This window comes from Pipra filicauda, unplaced genomic scaffold (genome assembly GCF_003945595.2).
Source record: "Pipra filicauda isolate LSUMZ 115617 unplaced genomic scaffold, ASM394559v2 scaffold80_size11013439_pilon, whole genome shotgun sequence".
Classification (NCBI taxonomy): domain Eukaryota; kingdom Metazoa; phylum Chordata; class Aves; order Passeriformes; family Pipridae; genus Pipra; species Pipra filicauda.
Genome location: NW_024104987.1, coordinates 9454486 through 9479220, shown reverse-complemented (window position 1 = coordinate 9479220; position 24735 = coordinate 9454486).

Below are 24735 nucleotides of genomic sequence, written 5' to 3'. Positions count from 1 at the left end.
GGATGTGACACTCAGAGGGGCTGATCTGTTGATTCCAAAGCCAGAAAGGTCAGCCCCAAGGCTGAGCTCCGAGGTGAGTGTTTGATTACACCAGGTGGGTGAGGGTTTTTCAGGGATCTGTCGGGGATGGAAGTGAAAGCTTTATGGAGTGCTGGTGGGTGCTCCTGACAGCACTGGAGACATCACGGATTTGGCACAGGCTGCAGCAGTGTTATTCCCTCACCATCTGATTTCCAAGCTCCAAAGGCCTTGGGGTGACAGATGAAACTTTGCTACAGCACATTTCTGGGTTTATGTTCCATTATATCACAACGAGCTTTGAATTCTGTTCCACCAAGGGGCTGTTCACATTTATTCCTAACATTTTCCTAGAGATTCTGCTCCCATCAATTCACCCTCATGGATCTGATAGCCCATAGCAGAGTTATTAGTCAACAGCAGGTACTCCATGATGCAACTTTCAATCACAGTCATCTTTTATGACCAGGATTCATTCCTTAAACCTTTTCTTTTCTTTCTATCTTGCTTCAATTTGGGTTTTTCTTATTAATTAAATGGTAAGTTTCAATAGCCCAAGATTGAATTATAAGGCTTGTTTAGAGCAAGGAGAATGATCAGAGCAAAGGGTGGAAGCTATATATGTAATATATACATATACTTAAGATACAGAACTTTGCTTCCAGACGTTTGGAACAAATTAAATAGAGGATCAAATTAACTAGTGATTGAATTAAGTGGAAAGCATCTCATTACCTAAAAGACGGAAACATGTGTCATTTTATAACAGCTAAAAATAAAGCAAGAATGGGTCGAAATGAAAAGCAGGAACCTGCAAATGTCAGCCAAATTTGGGCTCTGTTGAGCCCTCCAAATGTGAAGGCTGTATATAAGGTGGGTTTTGCCGCAGAGTGGGAGCTGCTGGGAAATGATGGGCTTGGAAACCAGATGTTGCGAAAAAGGAGCTGCTCCAGATCACATTCCATGTGTGCAATCCAAGAAAGGTGTGCAGGGAGGGATCATCCACGGGGCACAGCTCAGTGGGAGGGCTGGCATGCCCAGGACACCATCTCTGCCCACAGGCACCCTGGGCTTGGGATCTGCTTCTCCGCTGAAAATCCAGAGTAACTCCATAACTCCACTGTCAGTGAACGACTTCCAACTGTTCCCGCTGCTCACAGCCCAGTTATTCCATCAGGCTGAATTTCAAGTGGCTCACAAAGAGGAACAAACCTGGGGATACAGATGTATCTTTTTAACCCAAGATTAAGACATCTCTCTGCTGCCTTAATTCAGCACCTTTATCCAAGGGCTCGCTCTGCTGTTCTCCAGACACTCAATTTCCCTTGAAATAGATGGGAAAAGCAGAGGGAACGTTCAGACCTGTTTCAGAACGTTCAGTCTTTTGTTTCACCATGAGAACCGGGATCGTTTCACATGTTCCTCCCCTCCTGTGATACTGATGCTCATCTTCCTTCCTGCTCATCCGGACCTTGCGAATTCCGGTCACTTCTCTTCCTGACACCACATCTCACTCAGTGATGCATCACATGGAAACTGTACTGAGCTGCAGGAAATCAGCTTTTCACTCCACCAAACCCCAGCCCCACATTCAGGATGAGGAATTCAGCCTGTGCCCTTTCCCATCCCATGTTGTATTTTTCCCTTTTGTTCCACTAACACGTATATCAGGTCGTGACAAATGCAAGTGGAACTTTTCCAAGATAAATAACGTTATCTTTGCAGAACCCCACGGCACCCCATGGCAACTCATTATTTTTCAATTAAATTTACTGTTCATTGGCAGTTGCTCTGCTTTAATTTTCTGCCATTTGTTTACTGAAGAAGGAAATGCATAACACAAAGCCCTATAAAAGTCAGACTAAGTTAATTAAATGTGATACTGGGAAACCCTAACTTTGCCTCCAGAGCAATTTTATCACGAGATCTCCTTAAAAATGTCACTTTTTGCAGGAATTTATTTAGACACATGCAACCACTATTAATTAAATGCGTGGTCCCTCCACAATTCTCCCCAAAAGACACTTAGCTGTATTTTGTAACCACTGACTGGAGAAACAAGAGTTCACAAGATTCACAAAGCCAGATGAAGAAAAGATTTTTCAGTCAGATTCCTTACATGTCTTTTAGTTATTTTGGATGAATGTAGGATACCCAAGTATCAGTTTGGAAGAGATGAACCATATTATTTTCCTCCTGTTATCAAGAAGATCCAGTTTCAGTCCTTGATAGGACCATGGGTGGACAAATTGCAAAATTTTATCAGTCATTTTAACTACTAACAAAACTAATCTGACCAGGGGCCACCACAAGCTGCCCATCACGTGGATCAAGAAATGACTGCACAATAGATGTCAAAGATTAATCAAGACAAAACCCTTGGCTGATGATGATCCTAGACCATGTCAGAAATAATTTTTAAGCAACAGTATTAATTCATAGTCTCAGAGTGAGGTGTCCAACACAAAGTCACCACCCACACACCTCTGCCAGCCATGGAAATGCACCTTCATCCATGTCCAAAATAGCTGAGATCAATCACCATTTGGAAAAGCCCATTTCCCACCACTGTTTGCAGCAACAGCCTATGGAATTTCCTCAGACAAGTCGTTTGATTTTAGGTTGCAAGCTGGAGGCAACTAACTGCAATCTAAGAGTAGAATTTAACATGTCAACAACAGCCTTCCAGTGCTAAAAGATTCCCAGCTTGGAATTCAAAACTCTGGATTTATTTCTAAACCCATCAGTCACTCAGAGGAGGACAGGAAAAGGGCAATCTTTTCTGAGAGACACAAATTAGAAACAACACGAGTAACGATCACAGGACTCTGAAGATGGATAAAAGTCTCCATTTAGGCGCCCAAAAGCTAATCTGAAGAAAACTGAAGCCAAGGCTTCAATATTTTGTTGGGACAAATTCCTCCAAATGGGAGAGGTACAGAAGGCAAACCTCTAAAGGTCTGGCCAAAGTTCTTGCTGCAGGAATGAGCAACCCAAACCCCAGCTCGATGGGAAGAAGGTTTGTCCCAGTCGGAAAAACACACAGAGGTCTGGCCAGAGCCCATCTCAGGCAGCAGAGCATGTGCTTGATCTCTGCTACTGATCTCCCAGCAGGCAGAGCAATGCCTGAGACAGCAGCACCTTGAGTCAGGTGCCAGTGAAAGGCAGCGTGACGGTGTTGAGGTGAGCTTTACATCTTGGGCAAGGTGAGAGAGGCACAGTGTCAGCAGCTAATAAGTTTATAACGGGGTTTCTTCCTCAAGCCAAATTCAGCCCAGATTTATAACTCCCCCACACCACTCTGAACTTTCCGACACTCCTCCTGAAAAGTTTCATTATTGCTCAATTACTGTCATGTTCTCTTAAGGACCTGGAGGGGGGAGGTGGTCTCCATTTGGAGACCAGATGCCATTTCCACAGATCCTCACAAAACTGCGCTGTGCAATAAATAATCCACTCGCCCTTCAGAGACAGGCTTTGAGGATATGATAAGTTAAAAAAAAAAAAAAGAAAAAGAAAAAAGTGAAAACTGTGACATGTTCTATGTGTAATGGAAACTAAGCAGAAACTAAGATGTTAAATTAGCAGTGGGGCACCGTTGGCTTGCAGCAGGGCCAGACTGTCTGTCTGGTTTGGAGGCAAGAGCAGCAGAAACTCTCCACAGCCTCAGCACAGTCACACTGAGGTACCTCTGCTGGGTTTGCCTAGAAGGGATTTGGTAGTGGGGGGCTACAGGGGTGGCTTCAGTGAGAAGCTGCCAGAAGCTTCCCCTGTGTCCGGCAGAGCCAATGCCAGACCTGCTGCTGATCAGGGCTGAGCCCATCAGTGACAGTGGCAGCACTTCTGGAATAACAGATTTCTGAAGGGGCAAAGAACTCCTGTAGACTTGCAGCTGGAGTGAAAATATGGGAGAGAAACACCCTACAGACACCCAGGGCAGTGAGAAGGAGGGACAGGAGGTGTGGCTGGAGCACAGCACCTGGAGTGGTGCAGGAGGTGACAAAGGGGTGGAAACAGTTCCCATAGGGAGGAGAAGGGATGGAGTTCATGGAGAGGGTGGAATTCACAGTGTTTGTCCAAAGGTCTGGCACCTCTAACTCCAGGCAACCGTGTGACAGACATGAAGTACAGGAGAGCCTGTAGCCATTCCATTTATGTCCCTTGCCCATCATTAGGTCCAAACCAGATCCAAAACTACCTAATGATCTGAAATGGTTAATTCCTCCAAGGAGTGGGAGTTGGGATTCCCCTGCAGCCCGAGGTGCAGCCCATGGTGAGGCAGCTGTGCCCCTGCAGCCCATGGGGGTCCTCAGGGAACAGAGATCCACCTGCACCCTGGGGAGGACCCCACACCAGAGCAAGGATGCCCAAAGAAAGCTGTGTCCCTGTGGGAAGCCCCCGGTGGAGTGGGTTTGCTGGCAGGACTTGTGATCCTGTGGGGGACCCACGCTGGAGCAGTTCCTGAGGGACTGCACCCCATGGAAAGGACCCATGCTGGAGCAGCTCATGGAGAAGTGTCTCCCATGGGAGGGACCCCACGTTGGAGCAGGGGAAGAATGTGAGGAGTCTTTCTAGTGAGGAGGGAGGAGTGGCAGAGACAACATGTGATGGACTGACCACAGGCCCCATTCCCCATCCCCTGCACCGCTGGCACAGGAGGAATGAGAGAATTTGGGACTGAAGTTGAGCCCAGGAAGAAGGGGTTTTTTAGTTTCGGGTTTATTTCTCATTATTCTACTCTTATTTAATTGATAACAAATTAAATTAATTTCCTCCCAGTCAAGTCTGGTTTGCCCATGACAGCAGTTGCTGGGTGATCTCTCCCTGCCCTCATCCCAGCCCACAAGGCTTTTGTTATATTTTCTCTCCCCTACCCAGCTGAGGAAGGGACTGATGGAGCAGCAACTGGTGTACATCCAGGGTCACCCCACCACAACACCAAACATCAGGGCTGGCACCAGGAGATGTGCCCAAAGCTGTCCCACGGCACCAACCCACTGCAGCTTGTTGCAGGCACTCAGGGTGGGCTGGCCCAGGATGGGGATGAAGCAGCACACAGGAGGGTGACACTGAGAGCATGAACACCCTCACCACCTACAAACAGGCAGCTGCTCAGCACCCAATTAGGCTGAGCTTTGGAAAATGAGACACCAAGTATTTTCCAGGTTGAAAAGCAGGTTTGACCTCTTGTTTGTAAAGCCTGGACTTCAGACCTTACAGCCCACTCCAGCACGGGAGGTCTTAAGTTCAGGGTCCTTAACCAGAAGATCAGAGGCTCTCTGGGCTCGAACCCCACCCCTGAGCTCAGCCTCTGTCCCAGGATTTGTGAATCAAATGACACCTCTCATGCATTCACTGGGCAGACACTTCCACAGCACATTATCATCCAAAACGTCCTTTCTGCTTTGATACTTGTAACAAGTCTTTGTTTGTACATATGGAAACCACATTATATATTCCAGATGGAAATTCATACTCGATTTCAGAGAAGGGAGCGAGAGCTATTTCATACGAGATGCATAATTTGTTGTGTGAATATGAAATACGTGACTGCCTCACATGTTATGTTGTGAGCTAACCATAAAAAATAGAATGGAAAAGGTCCCATCTGTCTCTAAATCCCATAATCCAACTGTTCTCAGCTAACTCCAGCTCTTCCAGTACCTGGTATTACATACAGCAAGGAGAGGTTTCTGTGCCAGGGAAACACTGAAACACAGAGGAACATCCACAAAGCTGCAGCTAAAGTTTCATCCAAGGCAGTGAGAAAACGTCTTGGAGAGAGTAGAGACCTCATGACACCTCTTCAGCTGACTGAAGCCATTCCCCAACTCTTCAAATTGTTCTTGACCTGCCTTTTTATCCAGGCTCCCCTGTAATTATCTCCTTAACATAATTTCCCTGCAGTTCCCTGAAGAGCCTTAATGGGATCACTGGGAAAGATCCAGCTGCACATTAGAAAGCGTGGGGGCAAAGTGCTGTCCCTGAAAGGCGATGGGAATATTGCCACTCACATCAGCGAGGCTGCAAGTTCAGACTGCAGCTTGCTGGCCACAGCAGCAGCTCTGCCACACGAGCTCAGCAGGTCTGACTCTCCTGCCACGGTCTCGTTTATCTGCCACCGAATTCCTGAGCCTGACTTGCAGTCCTACTGCAATATCACCGAAGGAGCTCCTTCCCTGGCATACAGGGGACCATTTATGGTGAATTACTCCGTAGGAAATAGCAGTATTTGTCTGTTCCTTTCAGTGTGTTACTGCAACTGCTTCAGCTTGCTCACCTCAAAAAATAAAATGGGTATGAAGCAGCAGCACGAGGTAATGCCAGGTTCCCAGGGCTGTAAGGACATTGTCATTTTAATGGCCCCAAAAAGAAGTCCCAACTCTCAGCTGACAGCTCAGTGCAATTTTTAATGCTTTCAGCCTCCCATATTAACAATTTCAGGTCATTAGGTGGTTTTGGGTATGGTTTGGACCTAATGATGGGCAAAGGATATAAATGGGATGGCTACAGGCTCTCCTATCCTTTATGTCTAGCACATGGTTGCCTGGAGTTAGGGGTGCCTTTTGACACACACAGTGGATTCCACTCTCTCCCTGAATTCCATCCCTTCTCCTCCCCATGGGGACCGTTGCCACCCCTTTGTCACCTCCTGCACCACCCAGGTGCTGTGCTCCAGTCCCAGCAGCGTGGCTGTGCTCAACCAGCCGTGGGAACTCGCGTCCCTCTCGATGCTGGGTGGGGACAGTGGCAAGGTGGAGATCTGTCCCCCAGGAAGGACGGCAGCACTCCGGCCTCGCCAGCTCTCCACACCCAGAACACACGGATTTCAACGCAGCTCATGTTAAAGGCCTCTTTTCAAACCTCAAATAACCTGTTCCCAAACAAGAGCCCTTTCATTGCTATGCCAGCTCTAAGCCATGATGAAGTTCTCAAGCATCTGGGCTTAGACCGTTGCCTTTTAAACGCAAGCAGTCCATCAGCAGCTGCATTCCAGTGGTATGAGTTGTGTCTGTCTCTCCCCGGGCCTGCACTCCATTTCCCCTGCAAATCAGCCCTTATTTACCATCACACCCTCACGTCTCCTTTCCTATCTCTCACGTGAAGCCTGGCAGAAATCATGTGGCTCCTCCTCAGGGCCAGCAAGCACACGGAGGGAATTCAGGCTCTTAGGGGAACATGGGAAGCAGATCTTGTTGTTTAGGTGGGCAAAGCAAAGGTGAAAAAAAATAAGAAAAAGAAAATTGCCACAACTACCAAGTAATCCCCTGGAGCCCTCACCAAATCAATCTGGGTGAAAAATTCCCTCTTGACCCCAGGTTTCAAGACTGAGGGCAACTGTTGGGCATCAAAGAGAATGTAATGCCACCAGGTCTGAAGAGAGCTGCCTCCCCCTGCCATCCTGCAGGTCCCAGGGCTACAGAGACTGGAAGAGCTTCCTCAACCCACCAGAAACCAAATTACTCCTTACAGGAGAAAACTCTTCCTTCCTGATATCAAAGGTGAGCAGATGCACCCACTGTTCACTGAGTGTATATAAATATGGTACAAAGAAAGAGTGATCTCTTTTAAAACCCCCTGGAGATACCACCAGATTAGGTAGGCTTTCCAATCCCTAAGAGTTCTGCTTTGTCATACAATCCCTTCCATGAATTTATCAGACCTCATTTTATAACAATCCCCAAGGGTACCTCAGCCCTTTTAAGCACAGCAAGCCACTAGAATTCCCACTGACAGGGATGTCCACAATATTTCTCAGGTTATTCCCAGTTTCCAACCTGTGGATCCAGAGTGTCCCCACTGAACAGCAGGCACCTCCCTCAGCTCTCTTTGTCCAAAGGGAGAGGAAAGGCAGCTACCAAAGCAGTGAGACCACAGAAATCCAGATCATCCTCTGGTCATTCCTCTCTCTCTCCACTGCTGAGGGCAATGACACTCAGCCTCAGATGCCATAGATAAGTCCCCAAGTTTAATGGGATAAATCTTTGCCACCCTACAAGTTTAACCCACTTACAGGATTACACAATGTTGCCTGGGTTAAGATAATTTTGCTGGCTTGAATCCTTTTAACAAAGCAGTGGAGATCACTGTAACTGAACCCTTCCCCTTGGGGATTTATCACTCCATCACCTTGTCCAACCTCTATTTTACCAGCACAGCCCTTACACCGTCCCTTTAGAGGGTTCCAAATTAACAGGTACTTCAAGGTTTGATTCAGAGCCTACTGCAGTCAATTAAAGACTCAGGTACACTTCAACAGGGTTTAGATCTGCTCCCTTAAGGACCTCTACTAGTTACAAACCATGTCAATGTTTTAATCAAGAGATCATGCAGTAATGAATTAAAAACCCTGTGTCTTGGCCAACCAGACCACATGGACATGTTTCTGACAGGATCTGTCTTCAATCAGACCAGTGACTGACAACCATGAATTTTGCCAGCAAATAAGCAGTGAAGTTAATTTACATTTCTTGCAGCTCCCTGAGATCTCTCCAAGCTCACTTACCTCGTGCTTCCTGTGCCTCCCCAGCTGGAAATCCCCCCACACTGGGATGTGTCTGCTCACTGCTGACAGCAAAAATGGTGTCAGAAACCACAAAGGACGTGTAACATGGAAAGGAAGGAGAAGGGGGTGAAGGTGCAGGACTGACCTAATGTGTCACACACACCTTTGGGAAACTGGTCAGCTTTGGTCTTCAGCTTTAGTTCAGATTTTGAGATCCACAAAGCTGCTGCCTTCGCTGTGTCCTCCAAGCCTCAGCCAGTGGCCCCAGCGCTCAGGCAGAGCTGTTCAATACCAACACAGTGAAAGCAGCCACAGCACCATTTGCTGTGGTAAAGGTGGGCTTTACCTCTGGCTCTGTCACCTCTTCTCTTGACTTGGCTGTAAATCCCTCCTGGACTCTTTATAACATGAGAGGCAGGGAAAGAATCCCTTGGGTTAAAACAAAGCAGCCCATTCAAGAGAGTTGTTTGCCTTGGGAGGCAAATGCTGACTTTTACAAACAGCAGACATGTCCTGGGGAGTTGGGGTGGCTGCAGCAACATTTCCTAGCTGGATAGCAAAGAGCCAGGTAACCACTGACACTGCCCTGATGCAGGATTTGAGGTTCCTCTCCTTTTCCCTGGGGACTATAAGCCATGATCCTGCTAGAGAAACAAATGATTAACCATAGCAGGGGTGCCTCATTAAGATTTATTACAAACCCTTGTGATAGCTCAGGAAAACTGCTTCCAGGAGTCATCCAATAAAGCAGCATTAACGAGACAGCCCCTCAGGTGGAACGGTGCTGTCCAAATCCCTTTACACCGACCTGCAGCCCAGAACTGCTACGACAGCCACAGCAGCTGCCCCACATTAACAGATCTCTGCAACTCTTAGCAAGAATCAGGCACAGAGCCCTCCCAAGCCCCAGCTATAAAGCTGATGAACTGAGAGAATACCACAAAGAGAAAGAGGGAGATCACAGCATCACACCACAGCTGTTTGATTGTGATTTATGCCCCGTTCCACCTTGCCTTATCCTAGTGAAGCCTTTCAGGAGTGAAACACTACACATGATGCTTTTGGCCCTGGGTGTGCAGCTCTGCTGCCTCACACAACTGCAACAGGGGCTGCAGACAGTCCTGCCACAAGAATCCAATGCTTGATCCCACCAGGAAAGTGTGTCTGCAACTGCTGGATGCGCTGATGGCACCTGCACGGCCACACAGCTCTGCCCACACACCTGAAGTCTCACCACAGCCTGGAAGAGTTTGCAACACAAATCCCAAGAGCATCCCTGCCCTGGCTGCACTCAGGGCTTCAGCAGCAGACTCCAACACCAAGCAGCTGGGGGAGAGAGAAGGTGATACCTGGCACAGACCTGACAACCACCACTTTGCCAGTTTTCAGAACCAGGTTTTCACTGTTTCCCTTCAAAGTGACATTTTATTTCCTTGTCTAAAAGCCAATCGTGTTTTAAAGAAAAATGGTTGAATGTATCAGGCAGAAATAGCCCCAAAAATCAAGCACAGTATTGGGGTAAAATGAAACAATTCAGTTGTCCCAATATTTTTATATTTTCCAGGAAAAGCCCTTGTAACACGTAACCAGCTCTCCCCATTGAAGGAGTGTAGACCAGCCCTCCACATTGCCATTAAAGTGACTTTTAAAAGGTGCAGAGCCCAGAGCAGCTACTTTCAAAGGTGAAATAACTGTTTTTGTGGTGAGGTCAGTAACACCAGGGAAAGCTGCCCAGTGTGTGAAAAGATCCAGGACACCATTTTTCAGTTTGTTTTTCCCATTGGTGTGTAACGTTATCCAGCTCACACACGGCTGAACTAGAGCATCCCTTCCAGGAAGATATCCAGGTTCCAGGTGAAGTATCCAAGCTAGAATTAATTTCCCTCTTGCCCTGGTCAGCTGCTCCACTGGGTAATTACTGTGTTGCTCCACAGTTGTCTTATTTCCAATCTAAATTCAACATCCATCCACTAGATCTTCTATCTGTTACACATCTCCTGGTGCAGGGAATTACCTGCTGTGACCACATTGCCTCCAAACTTTCTTTTCAGCAAGCCAAACAGCCTGAGCTCTTTGAGCCTGTGTCTCACTCCAGATCTGGCTCATCCCATTACAGCTGAGCTTTCCTCCAACATGTAACCAAGGAGAGAACAAAAGCCATCGTGCCATTTGTAGGGTGCTTTGCCTGATGAAACTGCCCCAGATGCAAACATCAGCCTGCTAGAAATTTTGGGTGTGAGCAGGAAGGCATTGGAACAGGCTGCCCAGAGAAGTGGTGGAATGGCTGTCCCTGCAAGTGCTCAAAAAATGTGTAGATGTGGTGCTAAGGGACATGATTTACTGGTGAATTTGGCAGTGTAGGTTAATAGTTGGGCTCGATGATCTCAGAGGGCTTTTCCAGCCTTAAACATTCAATGAGGGAAAGCTCAGGCTTCAGAATTCCTCCAAGGCTTTCGTGAGCAGCCAGTTGCAAACATTTCCTGATGTCAATTATCCATCAGCTCAGGAATATCTGGCAGTCTCCACTGCATTAGGGAACACCACAGTCTGTTCTTTGCCATGGTGCTGTGCAACATCCATGAGAGCTGTGTGTGCTGTTTGTGATGGTTTCACTCAAAATGGCACCTGTCCATGGGGAAGACGACAACCCTCCAAACAAATGGCTCATTATTTCAGCACTTGCATGGGAGGGATACAAGGAACGGTTTTCATCAACAAAACTCTCTCTGGGTACCACTGACAGCCAGAGCTTCCAGTCAAGGCATGCTGAGGTGAAAGTCCAAGGAATGCCATTCTTTCTTGGAGCCAATTCCCTCGGTGTCAAATCACCAGCCAAAGAAAACACATTAAAATCAATGCCCTTAAAAATGACAAGCTCAAAAAAAACCCGCACTCTGCAAACAGAGGTGGTCAATCCAAAGCTGTTCGGGAGGCCACCTCCAGCTGCCAGGCTCCCTGTCACAATATTCACCCACAGTTTTTCCCAGTGAAATATGGATCCCCTCACTGGAGCCAGCAGGGCTGCTGCCCCTTTGCTCAGGCAGCACTGCAGGAGAGTGGACCAGGCTGAGCCTCACCGTGTTTGTTCAGTGCAGAGAAAGGCAAATCTACCCCTTGACTCCCACAGTCACTCTGCAGAAAGCTCATCCCGACCCGGAGGAGCCTCAGTGTTCCCCCACGGGCTGTGCTGGTGGTCTCCCAAACCAGGCTTTGCTGTCTCAGCTCTAATCATGAAGCCCAAGGAAGCAAATAAACAGGAAGCCAAATGATTCTGTAAGTGAACGTAGGGCTTGTGATAACAAAGACAAGCACTGCAGCCAGGCAAGGCATGGGAGAACTGCACTTTCTCATCTAGTTTGACCAAGGAAACCCAGCAGGAACCTGCTGGATCAGCCCTGATGCCATGCACAGTCAGAACAGTGAGTGCCATCCTCTGCAGAGCTCCAGTGATCCCCCAGGACCCCCTCCCGCTCTGGCAACACCCCTGCAATCCCCTGGGACAGCAGCACTGATCCTGCCTGAGCCCTCACTGAGCCACCAGAGCTAAGGGTTACCACTCAAAATATGGTCAGACTCCTGAGACGTGACCCTCGCACCTCAGGCTCCCTGTATCCATCCCCTCAACCCAAACCACCTCCCTCCTGACCTACAGCAACCTTCCAGCCAAGTCCTGACCCTCACGTGTGACATGTGCAGGCTGCAAACTGCAGTGAACCAGGATCAGATAGGACAGGAGCAGCAGGGATAATCACTGCTTTAACTGGAGACACAGGCTGGACACTGAAAGGAGCTGTTAAGGGTAATGGTGGGTTGTCCACCACAGGGTCTCTTCAGGCCGAGAATGGAAGAGATGTCTCAGCCAGAAATTAGTTAGTGGGCTCAGTGCTGAGGTTAATGGACAGAACTTTATAGTCTGCTATTCAGCAGGTCAGGCTAGATGAGGCTTTAGATGCTTCCAGCACTCACGTGTCCATGTCTCTGAACAAATGGATGAGGGAATAATAAAGAGTCTCTCCCAGGCCACTCCACTCGTAATTTCAATTATGGGGAAGTTGAGGCAAGCTGATAAAACAGCAGGACTTTTCTCCAGAGCTTGGCAGCGAGGGAAGCCAGCACTGATCTCTATATTCAACACCCTGTACGACATCCCAGCACTTTCTGGAATGCATCCATGCCACTGCAAAGATCAAAACAGTCCACCAAGCACACCCTCACTTGGGAGCAGTGGCTTGAGCCCAGGCTGTCCTCAGATGATCCTCAGAGGTCCCAGCATGGCCAAAGGAACTCTGGCAGTGGAGAGGGGTTGTGTTGGTGTGAGCAAATGCCTGCTCCTTGAGCCAACACAGCCCTCAGGGGCCACGCTCTGGGCAGGCAGCAGCAGCTCCATCTGCTCACCCTGAGCTCCTGCAGCAACAACTGAGGCTGCAGCTGGTGCCTGGTGAAGAGTCAACATCCCACCCCATCGTCTGGGCACCAAGAGCTCCTGTTTCAGCAACACTGCTCTGATGCCTGTGAAGTAATTACCAAGAGCTCTTCCCACTGTCCTCTAATGGAAGATGGCCTCATTAATTACATTACACTGAGTCAGCTTAGTGTGCTCAGAGATAATCAAAACACTGTTAGTCCTTCTTCCAAAATAAGCAGCAAACTCGTGTCTTACAGACACTTATACACAGGTCTCTCCGTAAAAATATGGCACCTGGGGTTTAAATATTTCCACCATGCCTTAGACTACCTGAATCTCTAAATATTTCCTAAGAGAATCAGTCCACCCACTCCTGAACTGCCAGCACCAGCCAAAACACACTGTGGTATTTTAGGCATCCAGCAGAAATAGCAAAATGGACATTGTTAAGGGGATGGAAGGACCCTGGGAGGCTTTAATGAAGCTTTGGTATTGACACACACCTGCAGCACCTTAAAAGCATCAAAAGCCCTTAAGAGAATGACCATATTTCACAGCCTGACCTCTCCTGCCTCCAGCCAAGGTCGCTGTATGATCCTCGCTCCGTGGAGGAACCTCCTCTGCTGGCTCATCAACTTCCTCTAAATGAGTGTGGTTGTTAATATCGACTAATCTACATATTGCTCGTGATGTTAATGCCTTTCCCTTCTGAGCCCCACAGTCTCACTCTATACACAACCCATTTACACCCTCACTGTGCAAGTGAGCCTGTTTAAACACTGCACAGAATAGGCTGAGCTTAACATCCCACATCTCCAGGCCCAGGTTTGTCTCCTCTAACCTTAAATATATGAAATAACATCATTTAGGACATTTATCCCTATGGTTATTACAGAAAAGCAAAAGGGATCAATTACCTTGAAGAGGCATCATTTTCTTTGCTGAATTTTGGGAGCTGACAGTAACTAGGAATGGGAACCATCCCATGGTAAGGAAGAGACCATAATTTCTTTAAGGAAGTAAAATGGGCATAATTGGGAAAAGAAAAAATGTTTCTACTTAGCATTCTGAAGGTGTTTTGAAATGTTTAAATTTTGCCTTCCTAAGTGCATTTTTTTTCAGGGAAATCGTCAGCATTTAATTTTTAAGGAGAGATTTAAATGGTTTCAGAGCTTGCAGCTGAAGCAAAATGAATCAAACTAAACTTTTAGGGTCTCCTATTTATTCTTCTGAGTAATCCTCCTCTTAGTGTTATCAGAAAGAAATTAAGAAACATTTTTTTAGCCTAACAACCGAAAGTAAAAAATCAATTATTCAGAGTTGTAGTTCTGAGTTGTTTTGAAAAATCTACCTTTTTGATATGCTTGAGATCATTTAAAGATATTAAGAAATATGGCCACGTGCACCAAATTAAAGAGAGCATCAAAATATCAGATGCAAAATAAAGGCTCTAAAACAAATCTCCATAAACATCAGGGAAAACATTTGACAATTATTTATATTTCAAATAAAACAGGTGATTTTTTCAATTAAAATGGAGATGCAATCTTTCTTAAAAGTAATGAAAATGCAAATACTCAGTACTGGATAAATTAGGCTGGGAAACAGCATATAAACAGAAAATAGGTCATGTTGCACTGAGCAAAAGAGGGAGGGAAAAGTGGAAAATTGAAGGCAAAAGGCAAATTGAATTCAAGTTCTTATTTCTCAACAGCATCCTTTAACAAAACCCACCCTTTGAGTTTTCTCTCCAAACACTGAATCAACAAGGAAAAGGGCACTGGGATCTGACCTCCCTTTAATAATACACTGGTAGTTTGTCCTTTGGAGGGAAAAACATTCTGTAAGAGCAAAGACAAATAATCCCAACCACATTAATAAATTTCTTAGCTGATAGAGCTGAAAAAGGAAGTCCCACAAATCAGGACAGACCCACTGTTTTTGTTTTAGTACCTTTTCTTTTAACACCTTTTCTTAAAAAGAAAAAAAAAATAAAAAAGCATAAAATAATATTTGGAATACCATGGGAGCTGAGTCCCACTGGGCAGATGGAGAATGGAGCACTATAAAGGCAGAGGGAAGAAAACCCTCTCTCCTCCTTTAGTTCTTGTTTTCACCCATCTCAGAGGTCACTGGTTTATTTAATTTACCAAGTGGCCTCTCCCAGGGCTGGAGGCTCATCCTGCTCTCGGTTATCCCACAGGAGAAGAGCTGCAATGACATTCCATGGTGGTGAAACCACAGGCTGTTGGTCCAAGTGCTGGGTTTCTGGCAGGATGGGACCAAGTTAAATTATGTCATCAAGGTTTTAGGTAATATTTTCGGAGGAGCAAAAATATCAGCGAGGGAAAAGTACAGGGCATCACTGTCAGATATGTCAGACAGCCCTGATGAAGGGGTCAGTCCTTGGAGCCCCCAGCCACACACTATTCCTCCATGTGAACAGGGCACACCATTGCTCTGCACCCTGCACGAGCACTCCAGAAACTCTGAAAGAGGCAACAGTCCAGACTTCCCACTACAACACTAAAAATTCCCACTGCAAATGAGGAGCTGGGCTGTCCTTCATCAGCAGAGTCACTCCTCGGAGAGGGCTTCTGCCCCAGTGAAGTCCATCCTGAAATATGCCCAAAGCAAGAGCAAGAGGAGAATCAAACCCTCCAAATTCAAGGGAAAAGATTTAACCCCTGACACAAACCAAAGATTTAACCCCTGACCCAGGCACAAAACTCCAAGGGACAAAGTTACACCCTGGCCCCAGGAGAGCTGATCTGGCCCTGAGGTGGAGGCTGAAGCACCTCTGTCTTGACACCCCCTCTTCCCTAATCTCATTCATCTTGTACCCTTGCTGTCTGTGTTTTAAAAACAAAAGATCCCCAAAGAACCACAATGCAGAAATGAATTCTTACTATGATTCTTGCCATGATTACTGTGTAAATAACACTCTAATAAAATGACTGATACAAATCTCCTTTAACGCCTCATTCACCAGATTTCTGCCCTCGCCTTTCAGACCTCAGCATCAGCAGTGTAGTCTTTCGTCTTCTACCCATCAATTGATACTTAAATAATGCATAAAACTGTCTTATTAAATGCATGTTGAATATTTATTTGGAAGCTCATCACAAGTTGAAAGATAACCTTCATTTTCAATTCCCTTTGGGATAATCAGCTAATTGGGTATCAGCTGAAGCTCAGCCTCTTCAGTCTGCTGCCAGGCAATGTTGGAGCCCCTTCTAACAATGCCTCAGCATCCCCCAAGGGGCTCAGACCCTCGTGCTGCTTCGTCCAACCCACAGGATGGACATAAAATGAAAAATAATACACGTGGTAATTGTCACCCGTTTCCTCAGTATTGTCTGTGCTGTTGGATTTGGGTCAGACACAGTCAGGACAGAGCCAACGATTTCCTCGAGACAACTGGTTAAACCAAGTCCTTAAACCAACTCCAGAGCTCTGTGGGACCTCCTGGCAGAAGCACAGCGAGGTCTCGGGCTTGCTTGTTCCTAACATATTTTGCATTAGAGGATCTGGCCATAGATTCAGTTCTCAGAATTACAGGGGCTGTGACACGTCCTGGACTGTGTCTGATCCGACCGGCGGAGCTGTTTCCTGTTCATCCCCATCAGGTATTTGTTAAGGAAGTCAGGTCAGTAATCATGGAGCAAAGGCAGAAACCAATGTTGTTTTCTGCAGAAGAATCCTCTCTCCTCTCTGCAGAGCACACTGGCTCAGGTTTGGAGGGCTGCTCCAGACCCCCCCCCGGGCTCACCGCTGGAAGGTGGTTGGTAAATTATCATTTATTCTGTGCTGCTATTCTGGGGTTTTTTTATGTGCAAAGAAACATGACTGTATCAATGAATGAGGGTGAGGGAGGTGTACTGTATCAACCTGGTAAAAAAATATGCAGGACTGGCGAGCCCAGACTCACCTCATTTCTGAGAGCTACACTGAAAGCCCACTGATGCACAGGAGCCACCAAACCCTCCCGCAGAAGGGCAGTTGCCAGTCTCTGACATGTTCTGCGGTACCAGACCTGACAAATCAGCACATGGAAGAAATTTCCCCCTGCCCACAGCTCCTCGGGTCTTTGGCAGCTGCTGCAAATCGCTGCAGAGGGAGCAAACAGGAGCTCTTGTGTGTAATACCATCTTCCAGGCTTGTCAAATTCGCTTTACGAGGAAATTCAGTCAAATAGCGCTCGGACGGCAAACGCCCACTAATTTTCATACACTCAATTATTGCAAGCTAATGTTGTTTCCCTCCTTCTCCCACTGCTGTTCACACTGAGGAGTGTTTCACCAGCACATGGCAAGGCATCCCACGGGATACAGGAGTCCTGCTGCTTAGCATGAACCGCTCCTACCTGTGCACTCGGGAAAAGTTTTAAATCACATCCCTTTTCTCCCTGAACACCTGCATTGGTTTCAGCTGGATACTTCTTACCTGGGATCAGCAAGGAAATGCAGAAAGAGCTCCAGAACTTCCTAATAGGCTCAGATTTTCACCAGCTCTGGGTTTTCCCCTGTACAGAAAGTAATGTGAAAATCCCAGTGCGTGTTCCCCAGACTTACCAACTCCTAAAGCCCAGTGTGGCTTTTCTAAGAACCAAAAGTAAATTGACAAATTGGTTTGTGATTTTAAACTATTTGACAACCAAGTCCTGTAAAAAAAGATCTAATCTGTGGCATTTTTGTCCAAATTAAGTCTGATAATGACAAATGAGAGGTTTTAAGCACCTCTGGAATGAGACATGAGCAGCCAAGGACTCAGCCCGCCCCAAAACCAAACCTCACAGCACAAGGTGTGGAGGAGAAAATCGACACACAGAGGAACTGACCATGGACACAGCCAGGAAGGAAAAAGGAGACACAAAACAGAGAAAAATAGACTCTTTCAGGGCTTTCTTTTTGCTTCAGGCAGGTACTTCATGAGGTGAGGACCCACACTGAGGGCTGCTCTATGCCTGCAGGGCACTGGGCCCCTTCATTGCCCTGGTGGCATCTACATGTAGGCAAAAGAGTCTGGCCCTGGTGAACAAGAGAAGATCCTTTCAGATCTCAGCAGGTAACTTCTACTCCTTTCTAACATTTCCTTTCCCAGCAGGATTCCCCATTCCAAATTAAAAGGCAGCTTCTTTTGCCAGCCCACACGTGCCCAGCAGAGATGGGGGTGCCCAGTGATGAGGGGATGGGTCTGAGTGTGTGTGTGGCTGTTGGGATCCAAACCAGTGACTCACATGGAGGGAGAGGAGCTGCCTCACTCCACACAGCTTCACTTCCCTGCTCCCAGCCACAGGGACACAGGAACCCAGCGTGATGGATAAAATGTGCCACGGAGCTCAAAGTCCCTTTTTGCCTCTCCACTGGGGTGAATAAAGGTTCTCACTGGAACTTTAAATATTTTCACAATCAATCATCTGTATATTAACATCTGACACGTGTGGGCAACAGACCAACTATGTTTTTTCTCAGGAAGCTGGGCTGTCTCCCATGAAAAAGCGATGGAGAAACACATCTCCAAAGTGCATCCAGTACCTGAGTGAGGCTCCTCCATCACCTTAATCAGGTCTCTCACCTCATCCACCACTGGGATCCAGCTCAGGTTCTCTTGGGATTCAGGATTCTTGGGACTCAGACTGGAAATGCTGCATGCAAAGAAGTCTTCAGTTTCCAGATGTTTCAAATTTTCTGTATAACTGGAAAAAAATAAAAGGACTCTTTAACATTGAAACCATTTGGTGATGTTGGATTTGGAGTTTGGAGGAGGTGGGTAGCCAAACTAAAATGAGTGGTGGATCTTCCACCGGTGTTTTACACATGCAGAGAGAGAATTTAAAAATGTGGCAATTATTACTATTTAATTTCTCTAGTTAACTTTGCATGGAACTTAAGTTTTCATTCCCTCCTTCTTTTCTCTTTCATTTTGGTTATTTGAGTCTTCTCCATCTCCCCCTTCCTTCTTGAATAAAGGAGGGAAAATGAGAAAGTAAAACCTCAGCCTTTCCCATGCTTTGACTTTTTCTGAACTGCTCTGATGAGCCATTTCTCCAAGCAGGCCCCAGGTAGCCTCTGACATGTTTTAAAAACGTGATGCCTGTAGTAAGGTTCCTAATTCCATACCTCCAGCACCAAAAGCATGAGCTGGTTTTAAATAAAGCTGAGCCTGCAGCAACTCCCAATAAATTTCACACCCCTGCAAAAGTCCTGTTGTCGGGAACTGTTTTATCCTTCCATTTGCAGGTTGCCTTCATTATTCCCTTCCCCTGGGTCACGGAAAGGCTGCTGGTGACATCTCCCATTTACCAGGTGCAGCAATATAAACCCAGAGTAACTCCACTAAACTTAATGTGCTTAATGTAGATACTCTGGATTTGCTTTGCTGCAAATGAGATCAGAATTTGTCCCAGCCACAGGAGCCAGGAGGAGGTCAAATGCTTTCCATACATTACCTCCTCCTCAGCACACTAATGCTGTGCAATTTTCAAATGCTTTTCCCCAGACACAGCAGTTCCAGGAACGGCACTAAAAGCACTGAGAGGATACAAGGCAGACCTCACACCAGAGCAGCCTGGCTGCAGCAAACCTTATCTTGGTGAGGGGAGAGAGGAAAAGACACAGCAGCATCCAAAAGATTTCAGCAAACCCACCCTTGCTGATGCCACCATCATAGAATCACAGGATGGTTTGTGTTGGAAGGGATCTCAAAGATAATTTACTTCTACCCACCCGATATGGGCAGGGACACCTTCCACTAGACCAGGTTGCTTCAAGTCCATCCAGTCTGACCTTGAATATTCCCAGGGATGGGGCATCCACCATCTGTCTGGGATATCCCACTTACTGACCACTTTAATACCTTTCCCCACTCCCAGAAAAATCAGTGCTGGCCACTCCAGCAGTGAGAAGCCACGTTGACCATGAGCACCTTCCTCCACCACGGGAGCGTAGTGAAAGGTCAGCAATGGCACACACTCCAGTGGGACACAATCCCCCCCTTCCCAGGATGCTGCCCCCCCAAGGCAGAGGGACACAGCCCTCTCAGAGCCTTCAGCCACAACTGCTGCTCTGGCTTCTGCTCTGCTTAACGTGGACAAACGTCTCTCCTGATTTTCGGTTCGGCCGTGTCCTGCCATCTGTTCCTGGTTTTCCTGAGGTTACCTGTGCCGCTCCAGCCTCTGAACACGGGCTGGAGCACATGTGGTTTTAAGCGGGATGTTAATTAGAAACATTTAGTGCGTCAAACCTATGATTAATGCACAGAGTTTCCACTGAAACGAAGCAGAGTCCTGCAGATCCGCTCCCCGTCCCCTACGTCAAGACTTTGGTGGGGTCTTTGCTTCTGCAAAGCAAAACAAGGTCAGAGGCTTGGTCAGTGCACTGCAGCCTATTTGTATTGGAGGCAGTGAGGGCTATTTGCTCCATCTTCAAATTCTGGCCTGAAAACTGTAAGCTACATTAAAAATAAGGTGAAAAATGTCACAGCACTCCTCTGCTTTGCTTTCTTATTAACAAACAGAGCTGCGAGGCGTGATTATGGGTGCTCATCATTCCCATTGTAATTATGAGGTATTATTTGTAATACCATTTCAATTTGCCTCTCAGTAATCCACTGAAGAAAATCTGATTTCAGTTCACTTCATTGTTTTGATTTTGGTGTCAGAATATAACAGAATTGCTTTGTTTTGACCAGTGGAACAGACCCAGTTTTCACGGGGAAAAAGGATTGCAATGACTGCAAAAAAGAGCAAGAAACAATGAAGGATTTCGGAATTCATCAGACCCAATATTAATTACACGGTTTGCTTTTAAAAAAAAAATAAGCACAGACTGTTTAGCAGATGAAAGCTGCCTCTCACCTCTGCTATTCCGAACCTCCACGACTCCACCAAAATGTGTAAGAAGTTTCTCCAGGTCAATTTTGGGACAGCTTTGCTCTGGCAGTGAATTGCAGAGCTCCAGACCTCAGAAGTCCAAACCAAATACGTTTTGAATTTTACCATATCTCTGCCTTATTACATTCCTGATAAAGAGTCCCAAGATACTACTGTCAGTGAACTATGGAGTGTTTCCCGGGATAAACATCCAATAGCATAAACATCCAATAGCACATCCTTTACCCAGACTATTCACCTCTTACCACTGAACACTTGACAAGATTCTGATATGGTATCTAAAAAAAAATACTGTGTGACCATGAAATGAAAGGCAATCATATCTACATTTACATAGGGCAGCGACTTAAATTCTGGTCTGTTCTGATCATAAATTTTCTTAATATTAGTTAAAACTTGTTATTTTGATGTGATGTAATAGCCAATGAATATCTGCAATACAGTATCAAGTTTTAAAGCTGCTGAATGTTTCTCAGCCTCGCTTGTTTACACAGCTTTGCCAAACTTTAATGATTTGAGATGAGATTTTACAGGTGAACAATCTGCCTCCAGCAATATTTTCTCTTTAATTTATATCTGAAATGACCTGCCCCTTCTGGGATGAGGAGAGAAGCAAAAATAACATTCTTTAGCTAAGTTAAACAGTTCAAGCAACTTTTTCCTTAAAAATTCCTCCCTGCCTTTCCCACTTTGGAGCAGGCATTTTATTGGGGATGTCCTTGTGGTTGTCCTTGAAAAAATTTGGGCAATTCACAGGCTTTTGTAAAGTCAGAGTTTGCATAAGCTCAGAAAAACCTACACTTGCAGAAACCTCAACCCATCCGGGGCGTGTTCCAGCCTGGAGCACAGGGATGGAGTTGGCCTGTTCCCAACTGCAAGTGCTGCAGTCCAGACCAGGTCAGGGGGCTGGGGAAGGTGGATGGGTTCTCCTGTTATGAGTCATTCTGTCTTAACTCACTGTTACGTCTCAAGCATAAAAATAATCTTTGTACCCTGCTAAAACACAAAGGTTTTGGTGGATCAGTCCTACCCTCAAGGGCACCAAGATCAGGCAAGGGCAAAGTCAGTGCTGCATGTCCCCACTTGGACACGTGGAGGGAAGGTCCTCATGAATAAACCCATATCAAACAGCTCATCCTGGGTGATGCTAATGAGAAAACCCAGGACATGGTCTCCACTGACCTGGAACAAGGGCCCACAGCGTGGAGCCTCCAGGTTCAGCAGCCAGAAGCACCCAGGCACAGCATGGCCAGGGCCAGGTCTGCAGAACCGAGCTGGGATGCCCCTGCTCTGAGTGACCCACCCGAATCCCTCGGAGGGGGATCAATAGCTTCAAGCCAGGCAAGGCCAAGCACTTCCCCAAAGTCAGCCCCACTGACTGCAGCGGGAGTTTGGCACTGAAGAAGTCAGAGCTCTGGCTCAGAGACGCCGCTCAGCCCAGCCAAAAAGAACAGGCTGACCCATTAAACCTTCAGCAAACAGCCCTGCAAGACCCTTTATGTTCCCTGAACCTTCGGCAACCTTGAGCAAGCATTCGATTCAGGCTGGATTCTGGAAGCTGGCAAAACTGTGGGGCCTCTTTTCTGCTTTGAGCTGGCTTGTTCCTCCGACTGTGACACACTTTAAAGGACTTCTCGTGGTATCCAAGACTGTGGCCACTAAAAATAAAGCAGGCAAGAGGAGCTGATGGACTGCAAACACAAGTTGTTTCCAAGTTGCCAGCAAAGGCACTGAAGCATTTTTCTTTTCTTCCTTTGCCTTCCTTCTGCTTTTTCCTTCCTTAATTCCCTCTCTTCTCAACCCAAATCCCTTAATCTCAGTGCTGATAATTGTAATCACTTTAATACCTCGCCATCCGAGCAGCTCAGAAATGTCCATCTCGGGCCAGTCCCTCTCGTGGTGAGGAGGAAGGAATATGAAAAGCACAGGGACTCCTCCAGAATTTTAATTTAAAGCAAATACAGAGTCAAGTCCAGATTAATCACATTTCCACTGAAGGTTGGCTTCTGTTGGGGGTTTCTGGATCCACGTTGCTCTTTAATCAAAGAAGGAAAATTATGATGGGGGATGACAGTTGGAAAAGCTGATGGGAGATGGGCTGGATTTTCTCCAGGCTCTACTGTTCTGACCCACGACCAGAGTTGTGGTTAACAAATCAGAGAGATGGTTCCCTCCTTCAGCTGCTGGTCTTTGGCAAAACATCCAAGGATCACGGGTGGTCAGCACAGCAATGTGCTGCGCTGCAGGTGCCTCTTCCAAGGAGAAATGGCACAGAAAAAGGCAGGCTGAGAGGTGACAGTGAGAGCAGGGACTGTGGAGTGTGAAGAAACCTATTTCACAAGCAGCAGAGTGATGAGGGGCCTTGGGGAGAGCTGATAAGCTCATTAATGCTTGAAATGGGCCAAAACTTTGAAGTCTTCACAGGGCAAGTCAGGATGGGAATTAGAAAGCAGTGATTGCAATCTGAATTTGCACTTCTCTACACCTCAGGTACACAGGACGTTGGCTTTCCAGTCATGTACCCAATTAGAGATTGTAATTTCTAATTAACTTCCTTCGCAGCTCTTGAAGGACCACAAATTTCTCTAACAAGACAACCCACTTATTACACAGCCCAGGGTGCTTTCAACACTGCAAATGTGCAGGGCTGGCTCCCTTTGCTTGTCTCCACAGTGGTGGCTCTTAGTCCACCAAACGTTCAACAGGTGAGAGAGATTTGACATTGAGAAATGTCAGACCCACAAGGGAATCTGGTCGATGATTTTCCAACTTTCAGACATTAGCTGACTTGCTTTCTAATTTATTTCACACAGAGTTTTCTTCACTGAGTTCTTTGCTCACTCATACTAGGTTTTAGGGGGGGAAAAAATGTAATTTTTCTTTAACCATCAATAAAACGTTGGTAAGATACGTTTTATCAATAAAACAAGGTTTTATTTAGTGTATAAATGCAGGAAAGCAGGCACCAGTGATGCCCCACAGTATCCAAGCCCAGAAGTGGGTGCCATACACGGAGCACACTTGCCTCCCCCCGCAGCCACTTCTGCACATCTACTGCCAGCAGCAGTGGGGACCTCAAGCCTTCAGCTACTGCACACGTGAAAGCAAGAAGCAGCCTGAGTACAAACAGTGCTCTAAGCTGAAAATCCAAAGCCTAAGAAAATCTCCAGCCTAGGATGAGAATGAGGTGACCCACTCCAAGAACAAGGTGACCTGTTTTTTTCCCCCCTTTCTGATGGTTCTGATCCTCTGAGTCCCCCATGCAGCCACACTGTGAAATCCATTTGAAACATCAGGGAGAGTCTGTGCATCAAACTAAAATGAATTCTTCTCCCCACCCAGCCCCCTCCCAGGCCAACAAAAGGTTCCTGCTTTCTCTGCTACACCATTTCAGTGCCCTTTGGCTCGGCAGCTCACGTTCTTCATGGAAATCAAGCATGCATTTGATTCCCTTGGAAAACCCAAACTGAGACGCTCGGGTTTATTTTATTCTATTTTCTTGCGCCCAAATAGAAAAATAGGTTTATGCACATAAATAAAAAAATAATAACCTGCCATTTAAATCCTGTTCAGGCAATTAGCTCCGTGCCTGGCTCTGAGCTAATGTGATCGTCTTTCTTTGTTTGCTCCTATTTATACTGCTCTTTAAAGTTCATTAAAATCACTGCTGCTATCTCACACAGAACAACTGTTCAAAACATCAGTGTCACGCAGTCGAGAAATTTATGCTTTGAAGTTCCCTCCTTTATTCATTTTTATCAGGCTTTTATTTTCTCCTTTTCTTTTTTTTTCTCCTTTTCTTTTTTTCCTCTCTTTTTCTATTTGTTCTTTTTTTCCTTAATGACTAAACCAGTTTTATGCTCTTCACAGTTATTCCAAAATCTGTTCCTCCTGACACGGGGCTGATACATC